Raw genomic sequence first — 21433 nt, 5'->3', positions numbered from 1 at the left:
CAGCTCCCTGCCAGTTCATCCCCTTCACTCAGCAAATCCAGCCCAGAGAAGCCGTTGCTGTGTGGGATCTGCTGATCTGGATCCAGTGATCAAACCTGGCATTCCTGCCTGGGACCTGCCATAGTCTGGGCCCTCCTCCATCCTGCTTCCACATCCCTAACCTAGAATCATAGAATAGTTTGGGTTGGAAAAGACCTTAAGATCATCCAGTTCCAACCCCCCTACCATGGGCAGGGACACCTCACACTAAACCATGGCACCCAAGGCTTCATCCAACCTGGCCTTGAACACTGCCAGGGATGGAGCATTCACAGCTTTCCTGGGCAACCCATTCCAGTGCCTCACCACCCTCACAGTAAAGAATTTCTTCCTTATATCCAATCTAAACCTCTGCTGTTTTAAGTTTCAACCCATTACCCCTTGTCCTGTCACTACAGTCCCTATGAACAGTCCCTCACCAGCATCCCTGTAGGCCCCCTTCAGATACTGGAAGGCTGCTATGAGGTCTCCACACAGCTTCTCTTCTCCAGGCTGAACAGCCCCAACTTCTCAGCCTGTCTCCATACAGGAGGTGCTCCAGCCCCTGAGCATCCTCGTGGCCTCCTCTGGACTTGTTCCAACAGTTCCATGTCCTTTCTATGTTGAGGGCACCAGAACTGCACACAATGCTCCAGGTGAGGTCTCACAAGAGCAGAGTAGAGGGGCAGGAGCAGCTCCTGAAACCTGTGACATTCCATCCAAAAGGGAAGGATCGGGATTAGAAGTCAGCACAGGAAGCCAGGGGCTGCTGTTCTCATTGCTAGATGAATTATTTCCTACCACACAAGGTTTTAGTTTCTTTTACATCTCTGGAGCAAAGACCATTTTCATTTGAAACCCTTCTGTCGTTGCTGAAGTGCCTTCCATCCGCTACAGCAGAGGAGGATTAAACCCAATTTATCAGGTAAATCTTGATAGCAATAGAATTCATTCTGTTCGTGGATATGATGGAAGAGCTGGAACAGCTGCATTACAAGTAGCTTTATGTACTAAAGCTTTGTCGGTGCTTTCAATGCCTTGTCGAAGACGAAGCTAAACAAAGCAGATTGCTAATTGAAATTCAGGTTCTAACCGGGAGTGATAAATAAGCAGATGGAACCATCAACATTGCTGCGGAAAAAGGGACAATATAGGAGAGAGAAGTGAGTAAAAACAAAAACACGCCTACATCAGCCAAACAAAATAAGGGCAAGCAAGGCACTGCCTGGCTTTGAATTGTACTCAAACGCAATCTTCATGCTTAGCATCCTGCTCAAAGACTCCTCCAAAGCACTACTGCTCCCACAAGTGCTGTATGTGAGCAGCTCCAGCCCCTTTTTACCCTACGAGAAGGCACCAAGTGTACTAACAGCACCAAGAGCTGCCCCTGCTCCGCACCAGCTCCAGGCTGGAGCAGCACATCCAGTTCTCCCTGCTTCAGCAGAGCACACCATGGCACAAACCACAGCCACAGCAGGTATTCAATGACCAGAGCTGCCCAGTGCTGCCTCTGGGTCCCTGGTATTTCCACCAGGAATCATCACAAAGCCAGTTTCCCAAGCCTAAGATGAGTTGAATCCAACACTACCCAGCAGAACCACACACAACACTGGCATGAGGAACCTGGCCTTGAGCACTGCCAGGGATGGGGCAGCCACAGCTTCTCTAGGCACCCTGTGCCAGTGCCTCAGCACCCTCACAGGAAAGAGCTTCTGCCTAAGAGCTCATCTCAGTCTCCCCTCTTAAGGCCAGCAAGAGCCAAAAAGGTGTTTTTCCTTCTTTCTCTTAAATCATTTTTACAGCACAAAGTAATCCACTGCATTCTAAGCGTCACATGAATAAATTGCTCAACCTTTCTCCTTTAATCCATTGTAATCACGTTCCAGAGTGCTCTTTGAAAAGTGAACTCCATGTTTCCAGAGCAGCTGTGTTCCTAATTAAAAGGCACTGTACCAAGAAGACAACAAAATGTGATTCTGGTTGGAAAAGTCTTGCTGCAGAGCTGGAGGACTGAGCTGAACTGTGAGGAAGAGGAAGCAGCCTGTGCTGCCAGGTTCCTTAAGAGAGCATTAGGAGATGGCTGGCACACAGGGCTGCCTCTGGGCTAAATCCTTATTTAGCAGATTGGCTCCCTATCCTCTGTCCCTGGCTGGCTGGACTGGTTTGAATCCCAGCCTGGTTTGTATTGGAAGGGACCTCAAAGCTCCTCCAGCTCCAACCCCTGCCACGGGCAGGGACCCCTTCCACTGGAGCAGCTGCTCCAAGCCCCTGTGTCCAACCTGGCCTTGAACACTGCCAGGGATGGGGCAGCCACAGCTTCTCTGGGCACCCTGTGCCAGCGCCTCAGCACCCTCCCAGGGAAGAGCTTCTGCCTTAGATCCAACCTGAACTTCCCCTGTTTCAGTCTGAACCCATCACCCCTAGTCCTGTCACTGCAGTCCCTGATGAATAGTTCCTCTCCAGAATCCTTGTAGCCCCCTTCAGACACTGGAAGCTGCTCTGAGGTCTCCACGCAGCTTCTCTTCTCCAGGCTGTACAGCCCCAATGTTCTCAGCCTGTCTCCATACACGTTTCCCTCAGCATCGGCAAGAATCAGCTGAGTGGTCTACAGAAATAGCCAATGCAAGGAAAAATGCATCCTGAGGGTTTTCTAACAGAGGCCCTCGGTACGGTGAGTTCCAGCACCACCTCACCATTGTCTTGCCTTAAAGCTGAGGCCAGCACAATGAAATACAAGCTCCCCACTGTGCCAGAAGCTGCACGCTCCATCTTTTCAGCCCCAGGTGGAACAGGCAGAAGGGGGACTTAAAGAACAGCCCAAGGAGCAGTGAGAAATCACTGCTTTAAAGGTGATTCTCTAAACCCTGAGTTACGACCACAAACGTAATCCACTCCCAATAGAAATGTTCCAATTTATGGGTGCTGCCATGCTTAATCAAACCAAGTTCAGCCAGCAGCCAGAAGAGACACTTCTGAGCATGGTTCCAGCGGGCAGCAAAGGAGGGAATCCAGACACCTCTTAAATCTGGGTATCTACAAATCTTCATGCTCATATTGCTCAGTGCCACACTGAGCCCGTTACTGAGCAAAGGCTGCCTGAACCAGGTTCAGCTGGGTGAGAACTGGTTGGTTTCTATTGTGCAAGACACTATCAAAGCTGAGAATTTGCGCTCCAAACTGGAGTTGCCATAGGGTGAACATCACAGGATGTTATCAGTCCTTTAGATACTGCCTGGATTAAAAAGTTAGTGGAACCAGAGAGCAAGAGTTTCACCTGTCGTAACAGAAACCCTTTGTTTTAGTCCCATTGGAATGCTTTGACACTTCTTAAACCCCAAAGCCAAAGCAATTCAGATTAAAGCAAACCCACGCTTTAGGAAAGCATTTGCTTTAGACAGAGCTCTGTTTTCTGGTGAGCAAAACCCAACATCAAGAAGTTTCCCTCGGGTTTGCCTGCAGTGATTTCTCCACTGTGCCAACAGCACTGCGTAACCCTGCAGCAGTGCCAGTGGGTGTAAACACTGCAGTCCTCCTCCCCTCTCCAGCCCTTCTTGAATGCCTGAACAAGCCACTTGCGTCACTGGCTCTTTTTTTATGCCCAGCACAAATCATCTGTAAGGCACGATGTGGCCCTGGATGTTACAGCCAGGCAGAGCAGAGCCTTGCTGAGGATCAGCCTTTGCCACTGCCCCAGCTCCTACTTGGGCACCTTAGCGGTTCAACTCTGTGTATACAGGACACAGAGCCTGCTCATGAGGGTCCTGAGGTGCAAGAGGTGAAGTCTCCAGAGCAGTGGCGTAGGCAACACGTGCAGAAGGAGCCAACCTTAGGGGTGTAAGTAACTCACCCTACGAGACTGGACTTATATCAATTCTTAAGCAAATCTAACCCTCTCCCAGTGATGAGCTGGGCAGCAGAAGAGGCTGTGATGTTGCAGGGTGCTTTGACAGAGGGCAGACCCAGACTCTATCCTTAGTGCTGCCCACGGTCTACCTTGCACATGGTGGCTGCCTTCACTGCTGTATTCTCTTTCTCATGAGTACATCATTTCCCCTTTCAGTCAAGGACTGCCTCATACTGGGTGTCTGCACCTGAAAGCCTTGACCTCCCTTGCAGCTACAGGTGAGGCACCCAAGTCAGTGCAGCACATCACACATACCTACATCAATCCATGTAGCTCAAGAGCACCTAAATGAACCTGGGGGAAGTACAGCCCCTTTCTGAAGCACTCTCTATATACCTGACAGCTTCCAAAGAGGCCTGAGCACTGCAGAGCTCATTTGCACAAGTTCAGCCTCCCAGCAGGCAAGAAGTTCCATGGCTTCACTCACACTGAGGATTGACAAACTCACACAGAGCTAATCTAATTTGAAGCTATGTAATTTGAAGACCTTTATCTCATTCAAGTAAGTGTATGTAAACCTACTGTCATGGAAGCCTGGGCAGGATTTATGGGCTGTTCTCTCCCCATTATTTTCTGCAGCAGTGGAATTCCAGCTGCCTGAGCACAGTGGCACACGCTATCCCTGCAGGTTTGCATCACAGCACAGCTCAGCAAGCAGGGTAACTCAACTTCAAGGTCTGATGTGCAGGAATAAAGCCACCAGGAGAGAAAGGAGGGTCACTCCCTATAGCTTCTCACTGAGACTATCTCCTTCTGTGTGTACCATTGTAGTGGAGACTGTCGCTTGTCCTATGGCAAGTGCAACACAAGCAGCACAGCTCACTCCTGCTGTGGCAACCTCCAATGCCACCAGAACACCAGGCAGTCCTTTCTTCCTCAGGCATATTCACCACACCAGAGGTTTTGCACTGCTGAGACTTGTTCCTTATTCAACCATTGCCACAGTTACAGGACTGAGATCCCAGCCTGGTTTGTATTGGAAGGGACCTCAAAGCTCCTCCAGCTCCAACCCCTGCCACAGGCAGGGACACCTTCCACTGGAGCAGCTGCTCCAAGCCCCTGTGTCCAACCTGGCCTTGAACACTGCCAGGGATGGGGCAGCCACAGCTTCTCTGGGCACCCTGTGCCAGCGCCTCAGCACCCTCACAGGGAAGAGCTTCTGCCTAAGAGCTCAGCTCAGTCTCCCCTCTCTTGGGCAGGTTCAAGCCATTCCCCTTGGCCTGTCCCTACAGGCCCTTGTCCCAAGCCCCTCTCCAGGTTTCCTGCAGCCCCTTCAGACACTGGAGCTGCTCTCAGGTCTCCCCAGAGCACAGCAGAGGGGCAGGATCCCCTCCCTAAGCTGCTGTTCACACTCTGGGGGTGCAGCCCAGCACATGGGGGGGTTCTGGGCTCAAGTGCTCACTGAAGCTGCGTCATGGGGAGCTCCTGATGGACCAATAGCCCCAACTCCTTCTCCTCCTTGGTGCTCCATCCAATCTGCACCCAGCCTGCAGCAGATCTATGACATCTATGCCCGTATGCCCTCACCAGCTTCTGCTGAGGGAGCCTGGAGGTGAGTGAAACTTCCCACAAGCATCTCTCCTGGTAGGGGTGATTTACACCATGTTTCCTGCACTTAAAGTAGTACTAGGGCTGCAGGGTCATGCTCCTCATTGAAAGATCAACACTCATGTTCTCCAGCCTACAAGCCCATCTCTGCCAAGCTGGAGAGGGATTATCTGTGAGAACAACACTGCAAGAAGACAATCAAAAGCAAAGGTTAATGATGTACTAATCACTATTGATTTGTAGTATATAATGCAATAAATACCCACTGCCATTGACTAAACACAGCCGGGCAAAGGCATCTCATCAATCACATCAGCCGTTTGATTTGCTTGTTCAGAATTGATTTCATAGCATCAGGGAGGTGCTGAGAGAGGCTAGAGGAGCCCAGGGAGCAGGGCTGGCTGCCAGCCACAGCCTCAGCTCCTCCCCAGCAGCCACATCACTGCTGGTGGGGCTCTTCCTTCACTGGGAAGGCCACAGTGAGGAATCAGGAGCATGGAGGGATGGGAAGAGAAGCCAGGACAAGTTTGCATCCTGGATCCCTCCTCTGCTGGCTTTCACGTGTTCACTTCCAGCCCCCAACCCCCTTTTTCTGTAGAAATGAAGCATTTGGGAAAATAAATATAGGTTTTAGCAAAAAAAGCTGCTCAGAATGCGGAAAGTTCTCCCAAAGTGAAAAATGCTCAATAGAAAACAGATGGGGAAAAAATCTATCTCAGAGTTGTCATCACATTTCTGAAACTCCCCAGCAGAGAATAAACCACACTTAGATTCCTCCTAAGGAGACAAATAGGAGAAACCCTCTACAATCAGGCGCAGGCACTACATGGAGAGGTGATGGAGAGCAGCACTGTGCCCTGCTAATGTCTGTGATCACCAAAGCGTTGGAGAGCGTGCTACAGGCTGGGTGAAGTGATTCAGAGCAGCCTGCAGAGGAGGACCTGGGGGTGCTGGTCAGTGAGAAACTGAACATGACCCTGCCTCAGTGGGCGCTTGAGCTCAGAACCCCTCCATGGGCTGGGCTGCATCAAGAGGAGCATGATCAGGAGGTCAAAGGAGGGGATCCTGCCCCTCTGCTCTGCTCAGACCTCACTGTGTGCAGTTCTGGTGTCCTCTACATAAGAAGGCCATGGAGCTGTTGGAACAAGTCCAGAGGAGGCCACGAGGATGATCAGAGGCTGGAGCACCTCCTGTATGGAGACAGGCTGAGAACACTGGCGCTGTTCAGCTTGGAGAAGAGAAGGCTGCATGGAGACCTCAGAGCAGCTTCCAGTGTCTGAAGGGGGCTACAAGGATGCTGGAGAGGAACTATTCATCAGGGACTGCAGTGACAGGACAAGGGGTGATGGGTTCAGACTGAAACAGGGGAAGTTCAGGTTGGATCTAAGGCAGAAGCTCTTCCCTGTGAGGGTGCTGAGGTGCTGGCACAGGGTGCCCAGAGAAGCTGTGGCTGCCCCATCCCTGGCAGTGCTCAAGGCGAGGTTGGACACAGGGGCTTGGAGCAGCTGCTCCAGTGGAAGGGGTCCCTGCCCGTGGCAGGGGTTGGAGCTGGAGGAGCTTTAAGGCCCTTTCCAACACAAACCAGGCTGGGATTCTGTGATGTGTGACTGCACCAGCCAGGTCAGTGCCTTGGCTGCCAGCAGAGATGAGACTAATTATGCCTGTGATCTCAACTCACACACACTAATGCACATGGATAGATCTCTAATGCTCTCTATTCATGCTCATTAGCAGAGACAGCAGACACAAGTATGTTATGTCATTTAAATCCTGTCACATTTCCCCAGTGACTCTGATTACAATCTTAAAGGTATTTATTCTCCTCTAGAGTAGGATTATCTTGCCCTGGAAGCCCTGAACCCAACAGATTTGCTCCAAGCAAAGGTCCCATCCATGAAGCAGTTAACTGATTCCCTGTATCCTAAGGAAAGCAGAGCTCCCCTGGTACAGGGGAGAGATCCCTGCAGGCAGATCTTTGAAGCCAGGGACTATGATAGCAGCACCTAAAAGCAGCCATGGTCCTTGCCTCAATGATGCATGAGCAGCCTGAGGAGCTGCCTGCAGAGGCACATGTGGATGGAGGGCTTGCAGGAGTCACTGCTGCACGTGGAACGATTCAGTGTGTGTTGCTCTGAGAGAAGAGGGCAATGCTGCCATGTGGGAAGGGGAGAAAAGGAGGTTCAGGCTTGCTCCTAATACTGCATCTTCTCTCCCTCTGCCATCAAGAGTCAAACACTGAAGGTGGAAGCTGGCTTCAATGGTCACAGTTAGCGACCATTCCTGCATCACCAGCCTGACCCTGAGGTAAAGATGCCCATCCCATCCAGTTTCCACCCCTACATACTATTAATGAGATTCCCACCTAAACAAATCTGGTATGTGCTAAATCAAAGCTAAGTGAGGAAAGGATCCCACCACATTCAGTGGCAGAGCCAGCAACAGGCCTCAGCCCAGCATCCACCTGGACTGTCCTGTCCCCTACCCTGGGCTGGGCAGGAGATCTCTCCTCCTGGCAGCTACAGAGCACCTTTGAAAGGAGCCTCAGAGTCAGGCCACCACCACACTGCTCTGAAGACAGCCAGAGGGAAATGATCCCATCTCTCCACACACAGAGGCACTGCTGCAGCAGGAGGCAGCAGCTAGATCACACAAGATAATTTAGTAGCTGACATTAAAAACATCTCATTTAGCCTGGAATAAGAATATCTCCATTCAGCCTAAGCTGTACTGAGACAGCTGAATACACAGGAAGTCCTGAATAGCTGCTCACCTGGGCGGTTGAATGAAGATTGCCTCCTTCATGCCAGCATCTTCCAGTCATCACGTCCTTGCTGGATATCAGGAATGACAGCAGGGACGACTGCAGTAAATGGATTCCTATGTGGTCTAAATCTTCCTCTGCTGTACAACATTTAATTTCCCAGCTTTCATTTATGAATTGCTTTTTACCTTCTTCCCCATGTGGGCCGCCAGCCTCCAGCTAATAGAAAGTGGAGATGAATTTTGCTGCCTCTCAAGCAGCTGTTGCTATATTTTGACTTGATGATGTGCTGTAAAAGCAGAGCCTCCGCTAAAGCAATTGAGTTAATAGTAGCCTGAATAAGACAAACAACAGGGAGAAAGGCTGTAATGGGATGCAGCAAGGGGGGACATTGTAAGCACTACTTTAGCTGACAAATCCTGCAGTTATACACTCTATGCTTTCCAGCAAAGCCCATCACAGACAGAGGAAAACAAGTTTTACATGGCATAAGCAGCAGAGAAGCCATCAGATCCTTGCTCCCAGTGCAAGACTTAATGCAGCAGTGCCATTTCTGTAACCTTTGGGACTTCCGTCATAAAGGAAACACAAACAATGGAAGATGCAATTCTGGTCCAGCCCTGTTTTTGGGGAAACAGCCCAGAAGAATCTCCCCAGGGCAAAGCAGCTGAAGGGTTTCAGCAGCAGAACCCAGAGCTCTGCACAGTGGTGTTATCTGTGATCCCCCAGCTCAGTGGGTTTCTGCTGTAATATCTAGAGCTGAAGAACCAGAGTCTGCAATTTCTCCCCCCCTCCATGAAGGCTGCACACAGAGACAGGAGGTCCTGGGCTCTTCAGAGCATCTGAGTACCCAGCTCATGGTTAGTGTTGCTCTAATTGTTAATCGTGTCTGAACATAACTCCTAGATCTCTTCCACAAGGATTTGCTCTCAGCTGATGCTTTATGGGTCAGATGCTGCTGGAGGGGATGGACAGAAGGACTTGTAGCCATGAAGAACTGCAGGATAATCTCACCCGGTATAAGCCACAATGGCACCTTTGGCTAAATCAGAGCTACCTGATGATCAGCCTGAGGACCAGACCCCAAAGGCCTCATGAAACCAAGCTCTGTATGTCCATGGACTACACGCAATGCTGATGCAAACCAGAGGTGACACAGTGCTCCTTCTGGATCTGCTCTCCAGAGCTCTGTAAGAGAAATCAGAGGACACTTAGCATGTATATTAAACTTACAGTGAGGGTGTCTGGGCTTGTTTCCCAGCTTTGAACTGACACACTTGGAGAACTCAGCCCATTCACCTTCCTTTCCAGGCCTGATTTCTCCCTGCTCTGCACCTTGCAGGGTCATTTTGTACCCGTACAAGGCATTAGCCCAAGCAGAACATTGCGCTCCCTTCCACAGCTGCCACATTTTAGCATCAACAGAGGAGCACTTTCAGCATTAATTAATGAGGCTTTTTTTTACTTTGCATAAGAACTTGGCAATAAAACTTGCAAGGATGAGGAAGGAGAAGCGCTGCCAACTGACAGGCAGGGAGCAAGGCAGGAGGTGCCTGACATCCTCCCTCCCTCCCCTTGGGTTCACACAGGAGGGTTGTAAAGGCAACCACAGTGCTGCACTGGGGCTCCAGCAAAGGTAAGATGGTAACAGAACACCTTCTCTAGCCACGTTTTCTCAATACTTTGAAAAGATGCTACCCTTAAAGAAGACCTCACTCGAAAACAAACTCTTCCAGCCAACAAAACCCAAGGCAGACACAGCCACCACGCTCCGACTAGGAGTAGTTGGCTGCTACCCTCCCCTCTTCTAACCTCCAGCCTGTCAGCCTTCTCCCAGTAAACACTCATCAGGGTTTGGAGCCTCCCACCACCTGAACTCCTTCTTGCTTCCCCTCACAGGATTTCCTTGGGAGATGATGTGTCCAGAGGGCTGTTGAGTCTTTTGAGTGTAACCGAGCTCTCGGTGCAGCTGGATGGCTCCATCGCTGCGAGTGAATTCCTGTTCCCTTTGCTCCTTTAGCTCAGAAGCAGCTCTTAGAGCTGCAAGGGCACCTCAGATGGGGTGCTCCCCATCTGCAGCTCACAGATGGGCTTTCTGAGCCATTAGGGACATAGAAGTGCAGAGTGCCCCATCCCACCTTGGCTTCCCACTGCTCCTGCTTACTTCTTATAGTGTCCATAGCCTTGCTGGCTCAGGATACGCCTTCCCTTTCCTTGTACAAACCACAGCATTGAAGCGGTCACTTAGATCTCTTTGGGATACATCTATAAGCACAGACAAACAGGCCAGGAGGATGTAGCATGTCAAGCTTGTAGGTTCTGAACTGGTTTGCCGCAGACAGGGAACTTTGCAAGGATTTTAACAAGAGATGCTGGAAACAGAAAGGCAAAAAGAAACCTTTCACGCTGTCAGAGCTGTCTGTGTCTTGTTCTCACATGGGTGACTGTGAGCCAGCAGCAAGTTGTAGAGGAGTATTTTTGTCAAAACCATCATTGCAAACACCATTGAACTTCCTTTGGCCTCCCAAGACCCTGAGTTGGGTCATATGGATCAGGAATATGTCCTCCAAATTAAGGATTAGCTGTAGTGTTGCACATTTAACTACCAACCTCCTGCACCACAGAGTTTCTAGTTTCCCAAAGCACCAGACTCTTATCACCTCTTTCTCTTGGTGTTGCTATAAGCACCAATCCACAGCAGACAGGAGCTCACCTCCAAGTTGTCCTTTCAGGCCAGTGCAGCAGGAAATCTCTAGCACTATGGCATTGTGGCACCAGAACAGCAAAGAGACTCTTTTATTTGCTATATAGCATCAAAATAGCATAGAAGTCAACATGGCTAATGATGTGACAAGGAACATACAAGGCTAATTTAGTGCTGCTTTAAGGAGGATGCTTGATTCAATAGGCACCAGATAGGCATTAAATCACGCAGGTGCTCTTCAGTAAAAGCATCTGCAATGAGGCTGTGGTGGGAAATTGTCAGTGAAGTGGAAGAAAACAGAGACAAGGAGAAAACTAAAGAGGATCTGGTGAAAGAGATGGCAACAATCACTGACAAGGGGTCATTGATGCTCCTCCTTGTAAGGAGCATAGGGATGGGGTCCCTTTAAGGGCTGGTTTTGCTTAACAACTCCTCCATTACTCTGGCAAAGTATGGAACAGTGCAGATGAGGGGTCTTCCCTCACTATGATACTCTCCTCCCTGGTCTCCATGTGGCTCTGATTTGCCATGAGCAGCCCCATCTGGGCTCTCCACCCATTGGCTCAGGACATGTATTTAAGCTCAACCCTTTACTCCCTTTGTACTTATGTGTGATGGACTTGGGGTTTGGTTCTTTGACTGTTTGCCTTCTGGACTTGTCTGGATAGCTGTGGATCACTGGCCAGCCTTGAGCTTCTATTGTGCAGGTACTGTGTCCTCCTTGGTAAGGATGCTTTCTCCTCCCTTGCCCAGCAGCTCTCTCTTGCTGCTTCTACTAGTTGCTACTATAGCAGCATCCTTAATTCTGAGGTGCTGTGATGCTGTGGGCAGTGTCTCTGGTGATGGATGCAATATGATACAGCAAAGAAAGCAGTGAGTTGCTACCAATGAATTGTGCTGTTGTGTGGAAGACTCTGGAGGCTGGGCTAGAATAATGGTAGTAGCTACTAGACAAGGAGAGTTAAAAGACTGTATAGAAGAAATGAGGTGATGCTCCATAAATTTCCTCTTATCCTAATGTGAAGTCTGTGTTCTCAGTGTTTGCTTGCAGTCAGTTCCACAGCCAGACTCAGTGCTGAAGAAGAAACTGTGTCTCTTTGAAAGTGGATAAAATGCTACACAGCAGCCTGTTAGCTGAGACTGGTGCTTTGCTGCACATCTATGCAGGCACCAGGAGACATAGAATCCCAGCCTGGTTTGTGTTGGAAGGGGCCTCGAAGCTCCTCCAGCTCCAACCCCTGCCACAGGCAGGGACCCCTTCCACTGGAGCAGCTGCTCCAAGCCCCTGTGTCCAACCTGGCCTTGAACACTGCCAGGGATGGGGCAGCCACAGCTTCTCTGGGCACCCTTTGCCAGCGCCTCAGCACCCTCCCAGGGAAGAGCTTCTGCCTAAGAGCTCAGCTCAGTCTCTTCTGCCCTTCCCTCCTGTTTCTAGTGGGAAGCATGGGCTTTCCCTTTTGTTTTTCCTTTCTTTTCCCAAAAGAGCTCTGCCTGGTGATGATAATGCCTGAAGCAGCATGTGGATTCTCCACTGCTCTAGTCTGTAGCTGTGGGATGGTGACAAAATCCTTCCCCAGCAGCACTTCTACTTCCTTTATTTCATTCAGGCAGTGCTGGATGCTCCTTTTGAATACCCAGTATATGACGAATAACCTTGTGTTTTCATGTGTGATTAGTCTTCATCGTCTCAATCAATAAACACAGTGAGCTTGACAGGCCAGTGCTGCAAGTTTCTTAAAATCATATTCTCTATTAGAGACAACAGTCAATAGTACTTATTCCAGTTTAACAGTGATTATCTGCCTGTTACTGCAGAGCAGCACCAGCCACCCAAGAGAGCCTGTTCCTTTCTTTTGGTGTATAGCACATCTGCCTCGCTCTATAAATGTTAGGTTTTAATTAAAGTGGATAAAATGCTTTAGGAAACGCTGTGTGCTCGTTTAAATACCAGTCATCAGTCACGGGAAAGGGACTGAACCAGGGAAGCCTGACTCTGTTGTAAAGAGCAGAAGGCATTTAGCTCTGCTGGATGCAGTTCGTTCAGTGTCAGCCCCAGATTACACATGCCCTCTAAATTAGAGGGAGAGGAGGGAAGGGATATATGTGTACATATACCCCCTATATAGGAAATATTTGGGTTTGATAAGCAGTTATTATTAAAGGTAAATTACCCAGAAAACACAACTGGGAGCCATTCCCTCCTCCTGTGCCTCCACTTGGAATAATGGCCACCAGAGAGTTCAGGATACCCATAATTAAAGTGGATGCAGCAGATAGGGGTGTACCTGTCACTTTGAATATTACCTACTGGAGCACTGTGGACAGATTGCATTCCTTTGGTCAAAATCCCAGGATTTAGGCCTCCCATAGCAATAAACTTGGGCCAGAACTGAAGGGGTGGTTTCACCCAGGAGCAACACTGGGTATATGGGAGCTATGGACAGGGTGTCTGTGGGAGGAGCAAGGAAAACACTGATCTAATTCCCCCTTGCTGGCCTAGCTGTAATGGACCTGGTGTTTGGTCTTTGCCAGGAGCAGAATGGCATGGCAGAGAGAATCTCCTCATGGTTTGGAGGTTTTTCCTCCTTTTTTATTGCAAATTTACTTTATTGTATTTCATGCTGGCCAGAACCAGCAGCTGAGCAAGCAGTACTGTGCTGGTTGTGTCAGGTGTGTGCTGCTCCAAAGGGACTCCTACAAGCTATGTAAAGAGATGGGTCATGAAATCAATGTGATTTGGGTATAAGAGGCAGAGCACAGGATGTTGATGGGTCTCTGTGTTTCACTAGGAGGCAATTTAAGGCTTGCTCACACTTTGGTCTGGGCTGTGGCTCTGCAGTGAAGAACTGGCAGCATGGAACTAATCTACTGCCCAGGCTGAATTACCAAGTGTGTGACCTGAGGAAGCAGAGTTGTGTCCACTCATATCTGATGTCTGCTGCTCCCCAGCAAGGTGGGGAGTAAGGACTGAAGGATGCAGCTGTACGGATCACTGGGCATGGATCAGTCCAATGTTTAGTGTGTTGTGGGCATAGGAAGGGAAGTGGTATGGGCAGTTAGACCTAAGGGATGTCAGTTCTAGCAGTGCTAGACGCAATGAGTATTTTCTGTCTGCACAAATGGATCTATGGAAGCCTTATAAGAATTACTATGTAAAAGTTGCAGCCAAATGCCACAAGTAACTAACTTTACCTGTTGAAACTGCAGCAGCATCCAAAGATCCTGGTGGGTGATTGGTCCTTAATGCTTCCTGTACATACTGAAAAACTCAGGAAGAAGTTCTGCTTTTATGTATGCCTGACTTCCCTGGGTTGTGCTCCATTGGTACATACATCACCCAGAAGCTCCCGTTAAATCAGAAGTGGATAACTCCACTATTCATCTTTGCCTAACAATACAAGTCTTACCCATGTAGAGCCTTCTGCCTTGTCACACTGCCAACTCAACAGTGTTGGTTGGGGCATAAAGGTTACTAAGGCCAGAAGTAAAAAGCTGACTTTTGGCAAGGTACAAGGTGTTTCAGGCTTTGCATGTATAGAGATGTCACCCTGCCACATGTTAATCCATGCTCTAAGCAAGCTGTCACCACTTCACAATGCTGCAGGTGTCGTCCAGGTCTAAGAATGATGGATCCTTTCAGGAGGAGCAGCAAAATTATCCCTGGATGAATCAACTGCACTTCCTTATGTCTCTCTGTTCCCAGGCACAACATCCTCACCTGTAGGCAGTTGATAGGCTGCACATTGCTCCTGTTCTGCACCTCTAGGTTCACTTCATGTGTCCACCACCTGATTGTTTTAGTGATGCTGATATAGGATGTAATTCCTGAATGAATGCGGTTTTACTTGAATCAAGATGGCTTAGTCCCTTCTCTGTGGCAGAATAAGCAATCTCAGCTGTGTCTGTACCACTAAGAGTGGGAGTTGATTTAGGCACAGTCAAATCTGTAGCTCTGGAGTATGGGCAAGGCCAAAGGGGGTTTGGCTCTCACCTCTTTGTATGTGAATAGGAGTTGGGAACTTTATTCTGAGAGCCCCAGAAGCGGGGTTCTCACCAAGTGGCACTTAGTGTCACTTACAGATGTGCAAATGGGTTTGAAAGCCTGCTCTTGCATTGTTTGACTACTGCAGCACCTACTTGTGAAGACAATATGGGATTATCAAAGGCATCTAATACTGTTGAATCCCTTTGGTTTGTATCCAATTCTGTTTGTGAACAAACAGATCCCAAGTGTTTGCAGTTTGAATGGCTTTAAGAGGGTCTCCCACTCAAACAGCAATATTCCAGCACTGTCATCACAGGTAGGCACTGAACCCTATTCTTAGCTTCTTTCTAAGTCTAGACATACTGATTCCCAAAGGAGTGACAAGATCCATCCAACAGAAGAGCTTTACATGGGGTAAGAGCAAGCTCATGCATCCTGGCAAACCCCAAGTGATGCTTTTAAAGCCCTTAGGAAGCAAAGAAGTCTTCATATGAGCATTGATCTGCCTTGGGATTACACATGAACCCCCCCGAAATCAGTAGGTTTTGTTGATCCATGCTGAGGGGGCTTGGATCAGGTTGATGTGAATACAGAGCTACACTGCAGCTCCAAGGATTCTGCTTGTCATGCCAATGGGCTGGTGCTGCTCTAACGGATTGCATCCTGCTCAAAGAACTTGCCTGTGTTCATATATCATGTTATCTGCAGGGTGAATTTGTAGTGTCTCTCTTGGGATCCTATGCCTCATCACTGGCAAATGAAAATAACAGGTCCCTCTTGAATCCTCTGTTCCCAGTGGCAAAGTGAGGAGCAGAGAGCCCTGTCTCTTGGGAATGGTTGCCAGGGCAGAGCTGGATGAACTGGAGCTAAGGTTATGGCCTTTACATTAGGTGTGTCCAAGAAGCAGCAAGGCATTACATCCATTCGGTGATTCTATGTCCATATAACCTGCAAGCTCGTGGATGGGAGAAGAGTGCTGCAGTGACTCAGTGCCTCTGGGGATGACAGCAGAGCTGAGTTGTTAAGGAACTGGAAATAATTCCACTAGAAGATGCTTTGAGAAGGAGTGATTGGTCCTTCGAGAGGTGAGTCTCACATCTGGGAGCAGGATAAATTCTCCCACATGCTGTCTCAGTCTTTCCATGTCTGACTCCAACACCACAATGTGTGACAGGCACTGAGATTCTCAGTCTGCCAATCTCTGGATTCCTCCTGGCCCTCAACTGTCTCATCTGGGAAAGGAGGTAGTGAACTGGGTGCATGGTAGCCTTGTTGCAGTTCCCAATGGTTCTTAAAGCCCAAATAAGTCATAGGCTGTCTTTCCTCTGATGCCACTACTAATACAGGTCAATAGACAGCATGGTACCAACTTCCCCTGGCTCAACCCCTGCATGTCTTAGTGATCTCCTGGGCTTGGATGTGATTTTTTGTCACTGGCTGTGTATTTCTCTCCAACAAAAGCAGTGAGCTGTGGCCCAGCCATTCAATTGGATGGCAGACTGCTTGATTTATTAACAGCTTCACCTGGTACTTCTTGTCCCATCTGTCTATATGAAGACTCCTGCTTAACTCAGCCTCAGTACAAGGAGCACAGAGAAGCTGTGTAACTCCTTATGCTCTGAAGAACCTGCCAGGGCAGAAGGGCTATGTAGGGGTCTGTAACCTGCTGTTCCCAGTGCAGATTAGAGGTGATGGAAGGAGCATGGACAGGGAGGTTCTGAGCTACAGCAATACCTGAGCACCCTCCTACAGAGGTATTACACTTAAGAGCATTCAGGAGATACCTGGAAGGCCTGGTCTGCACTGGGGCTGGTGTCATGTAAGCTCTGCCAATGCCTCCCTGCATGTGGATGGTGTCTGGGTGTCGCAGAGGTCTCTGGGTGCTAACCCCAAACCAAATTGCTCTTTCTGTGCCTGTGGGCAGCACTTGCAAATTATCCCCTGAAATGTTCCTTGATCAAATGGAATGCAGCCTGGATCAAAGGCTGAGAGGCACATATTTGTTCCCTTCATAGCCATGCTCCTCTCTAGCTCCTTGGACGTGGGTATGAGCACTGTAATGCACCAGCAGATGGTTAACGAAGGTCTCTGGACAAAAGGTGTGATCACCAAAGCAAGACAAGAACTCATCCTCCCTGTGTGTGTCCAAAGAATTCTGTTCGTATCCTACACAAAGGAGTTGTTTCCTTTTGCCTCTAAGGAAATGAGAGCTCAGTTTCCAGCTGTGGCTTACAGTGAGTGAGATTTGGTTACCTGATGCTTTATGGCTCTTCAAACATGGTGATCCTTGTTGGACCCCTGTTTCTGCTGGTGGGAAGGCAGCTGGACACAGCTGGGTTGAGCTTTTAGGCCAGAGTTTGCATTCAGAGGGCTGGATATGAAAACCTGCATGAGCAAGTCCATGGAACTGGAGGATATTAAGGTCCTTTCCAACCCTGGCCATTCTATGGTTCTATGGTTTTGGGGCTTTGGGATGCAGGAGTGCCCAGCCCATCACTCAGCAGCTTGGTGTGTCTTGCAGGCTCTGGATTGCTCAGTGCTGGAGGTGCCACACTCCTGCTGATGTCCTTCCTGCCCACAGCAGCCCCAGGCTCTGTAAAGTTCATCCCAAAGCCTTCTGGAAAGGGCTGGCAAGTAAATGGAGGTGAGCAGGAGCAGGAAGTGAAGGCTTTAAAATTTGGACACAAGTGACATTACCTGTGTCCAAATCTTGAAGATGGAAAAGAGAGCAGCCTTTTCCCCCATATTCTCCATCCCCACAACCCAGTGCTGTTTGGCTTTTTCGTGGGTACTGCTCTGTGCTGGAAGTTCTTATGGTCCTGTAGGCAGACTCATTGCTTTCAATGCAAGCTCCCCTCCCCAGGCTACCTCTGTGAGAAGATGATTTATTGTTCTTGATAATCCCTTTGTTACCACGGCTGTTTCAGGTTAATCACACTATTAATGTTCCGAAACCTCCTGAACTTCCATTTCATCACATGGAGCCCACCCTTTGCTCCTGTAGCCTTGCCCAGAACACAGCCAGGCAGATGACTACAGCCTCTGCTCTAGCAGCAATGTGCATGGGGCAAACCAAATGGCCCAGGGCTTGTTTGGTGGTGGCCAGCTGCTGGAGAGCTCATCTTGGCAACAGAAGGCTTGATGCTGGGTGAAGCATGAAGCTGATGGATGAGGTGGTGGAAAAAGAGATTGATCTGCTTTTCCCCCGCAGCTACAAGCTGACTGGCAAATCACAGTGGAAACAAGCGGGATGGAGCAGGGGTTTGATCCGGGGAGGAAAGAGCAGCGAGGGGGTAATTCAGGTAAACTGGGTACACTTGATTCTGCAGTGAACTGTGCCTTTGATAATTGAGTTAAAAATGGGCATATGGCATTGCAAAGCAGAGCAGCAGCCTTTGGGTCTGGTTTGTCAGAAGCATCAGGGTCGTGCTGGTTGTCAGTTTATTGTTGGCCTTTTCCCATAGCCCCACATGAGTGGATGGGGCCAGGAACCACAGGGGTGACAAGCTCAGATTTTCCAAAGGCATTTAGACTAAATATAGAACTAGTTATTAAGCTTTATCCATGCAAGCTGTAAACAAATTAGTTCCACTAGGTAGCTATTTGCATGTGTAGGTGCTTATGTACTTCTGAAACTTTACTCATGGAGCCATTTGTTGTCTGGCTTCAAACTCTGAGCTGGTGGTGAGGAAAGGTTCCCCTTCCTGGTGGTGATTCAGAGCATTTGGTTGAGCTTTTGCAGTGAAGGCTCTGTTGCTCCAACTGGCTCTTTATGGGGAAAGTGATTCCTTTAGCAGGCAGGAATCCTGTAGCTGGCTGACAGGAGGAGCCCCGTGAGGAACCTGCACTCTTGCTGCACACCACACGGAGCCCCAGAGGCGAGCAGGATATTACAGAATCACAGAATCCCAAGGGTTGGAAGGGACCGCGAAAGATCATCTAGTCCAACCCCCCTGCAAGAGCAGGGTAACCTAGAGTACATCACACAGGAACTTGTCCAGGTGGGCTTTGAATATCTCCAACGTAGGAGACTCCACAACCTCCCTGGGCAACCAGTTCCAGTGCTCTGTCACTCTCACAGTAAAGGAGTTCTTCCTGATGTTAATGTGGAACCTCCTATGCTCCAGTTTACACCCATTGCCCCTTGTCCTATCACTGGACATCACTGAAAAAAGCCTAGCTCCATCATCCTGACACCCACCCTTTACATATTTGTAAACACTGATGAGGTCACTCCTCAGTCTCCTCCAAGCTAAAGAGACCCAGCTCCCTCAGCCTCTCCTCGTAAGGGAGGTGTTCCACTCCCTTCATCATCTGATCCTGCAGTGTATTATTTATTTAAGCATCTTTAAAAGCATCAAACAATCTCTGTACACAGGGATTATTTCATCACTGAAACTCAGCCATTTGAAGCAGTGGCTGGACTGTGACATTACACACTGGTTTGGGGCAAAGAAAGCTGAACTGAAAAGCTAAGGAATCTTTTATGGCAGGGAAAATAATGGGCTGTGTTTCTTCCTGGTAGAGCAGGAATAATGTTCTTCTTGCAGAAGCTGATGGAAGAACTGGTAGTTGCCCAGTCAAAGCTTCGGTGAGACCCATTAAAGATGCTACTTATTAGTGTATAACAGGACCTGCTTTGTTCTCCTGTTGTATCTAAAAGGTACAGCCAGGCCCAGACAGCCTGTATGCTGTGCAGATGTGGCTCAGTCCATGACAGCTGTGTCCCCTAATGCAGGGACCCCAATTGTTTAATGTCATTTGACATCCCAGCAGTGTCACTCATCAAGCAAGGGATTAAACTTCCCAGACACATCCCTTGCAAAGGACACTTGACCCCTGTTTGAGAATGGACACCAGTAGATGTTGAGGAAGTAGGAATGGAGATTTCTTTTGGTACCTGAGGAATTAATAAGGTCCACTGAAATGTCATCACAACAGGAGAATACATGAACAGCCACTTTCCCTGACTCCTATGGAAAATCATGGAACCCCAGCCTGGTTTGTGCTGGAAGGGACCTTAAAGCTCCTCCAGCTCCAACCCCTGCCACGGGCAGGGACCCCTTCCACTGGAGCAGCTGCTCCAAGCCCCTGTGTCCAACCTGGCCTTGAACACTGCCAGGGATGGGGCAGCCACAGCTTCTCTGGGCACCCTGTGCCAGCGCCTCAGCACTGATTCATATGACAGTGTTTGTTGCTTCAGGTTGTGAGGGAAAGGTGTGATGGGTACCAGGGATGGGGCCTTACTGGAGATGCTACCTTGCAGCAGGGCTCTGGCACAGCCCAGTGACACAGCCATGACTTTGGTACCAAGCTCTAAAAGCAGCTGCTTAGTGCTGAAGGAATCTGTTCATCAGCTGTGTTGGTCTGGGGGAGCCCAGCAGAAAGGGCTGCAGCACAACTCAGTGCAATGCAGATGTGGCTGTGGGAGGGAGGAAGGACCCTGCTTGGGGAGTGAAGCTCAGGAAGCCTCCAAGCTCTGAATTCTAATTAATAGTTATTCACTGGTAGTCTTTCAATGATCAGTTATCAGTACCCAACATCTGCCCCATCTCGGTGCCTTGGAGTGATTTGTGTTAATGACTTAAACCTCAGAAGAGAGAAACCAGTTTGGGTCCCAGGTATTCCACACACAAAACCTGCTTAAAGGAGCAGGCATTCACACAGCATTCTAAGTCAGAGCATAAAGATTAATAATGTACCCAACTGAGAGGGCAGAGGAATTTAGAGAGGAAAAATGTAATTACCTGATCTGAAAAGAAGCCAGACACAATGTTTAAAACCGCATTCTTGCAAGATCCAGCTTGGAATCCTTAATGACTGCAGGACCAGAAGACCTGGCCTATGTTCTGTGCTTGGAACCCAAAGGAAAACCAGACAATCTGTATTCTTCCTTCCTGATTCTGGAAACATCTGATGTTTCAGAGATCGGTGTATCACCAGCTTAGAGTTATGACCCCATGTGGAATAAACACAGAGATGAAAGATACGACTCCAAAGTGAAAATCAGTGTTCAGGGCTTGCAAGGAGAGAAGAAAAAAGCTTTTGGGGAGGGGGAAAGGAAGAAAATGAAGAAATCTGTTTAATTTCATTTGCATTAATGTGACCTGCAGAAGCAGCCAAAGACAATGGTTTATTCCCATCAAGCTCTGGAGGATGCTTGTTCCTTTCTGGAAAGAGAATTGAAATGAATTGAGAAGTTGATTAAAAAGCCTTTAGAGCCACATGTGCTTCATGTGACACATGCCAGGAGGTTTCAATTAGCTTTTGAGCAATCTGAAGCTGAAAGGCAACACAACCAAACAAAAGATTGCTTTAAAACATAGAATCCCAGAGTGGTTTGGGTTGGAAGGGACCTTAAGGCTCATCCAGCTCCAACCCCCTATGGAAAGGGCACTGTTATCAGCCAGAAGCAGCGAGTCTGAAAATCAGAATCACCCAGGAGGAAAATAACCCTCTTGGGGTTGTTACATGGCAAAGCTGGGCTTGTTTCAGCTGCTCTGCTGCAAACTC

Source organism: Melopsittacus undulatus, chromosome 11 (genome assembly GCF_012275295.1).
Source record: "Melopsittacus undulatus isolate bMelUnd1 chromosome 11, bMelUnd1.mat.Z, whole genome shotgun sequence".
Lineage (NCBI taxonomy): Eukaryota > Metazoa > Chordata > Aves > Psittaciformes > Psittaculidae > Melopsittacus > Melopsittacus undulatus.
This window is presented reverse-complemented; position numbering follows the sequence as displayed.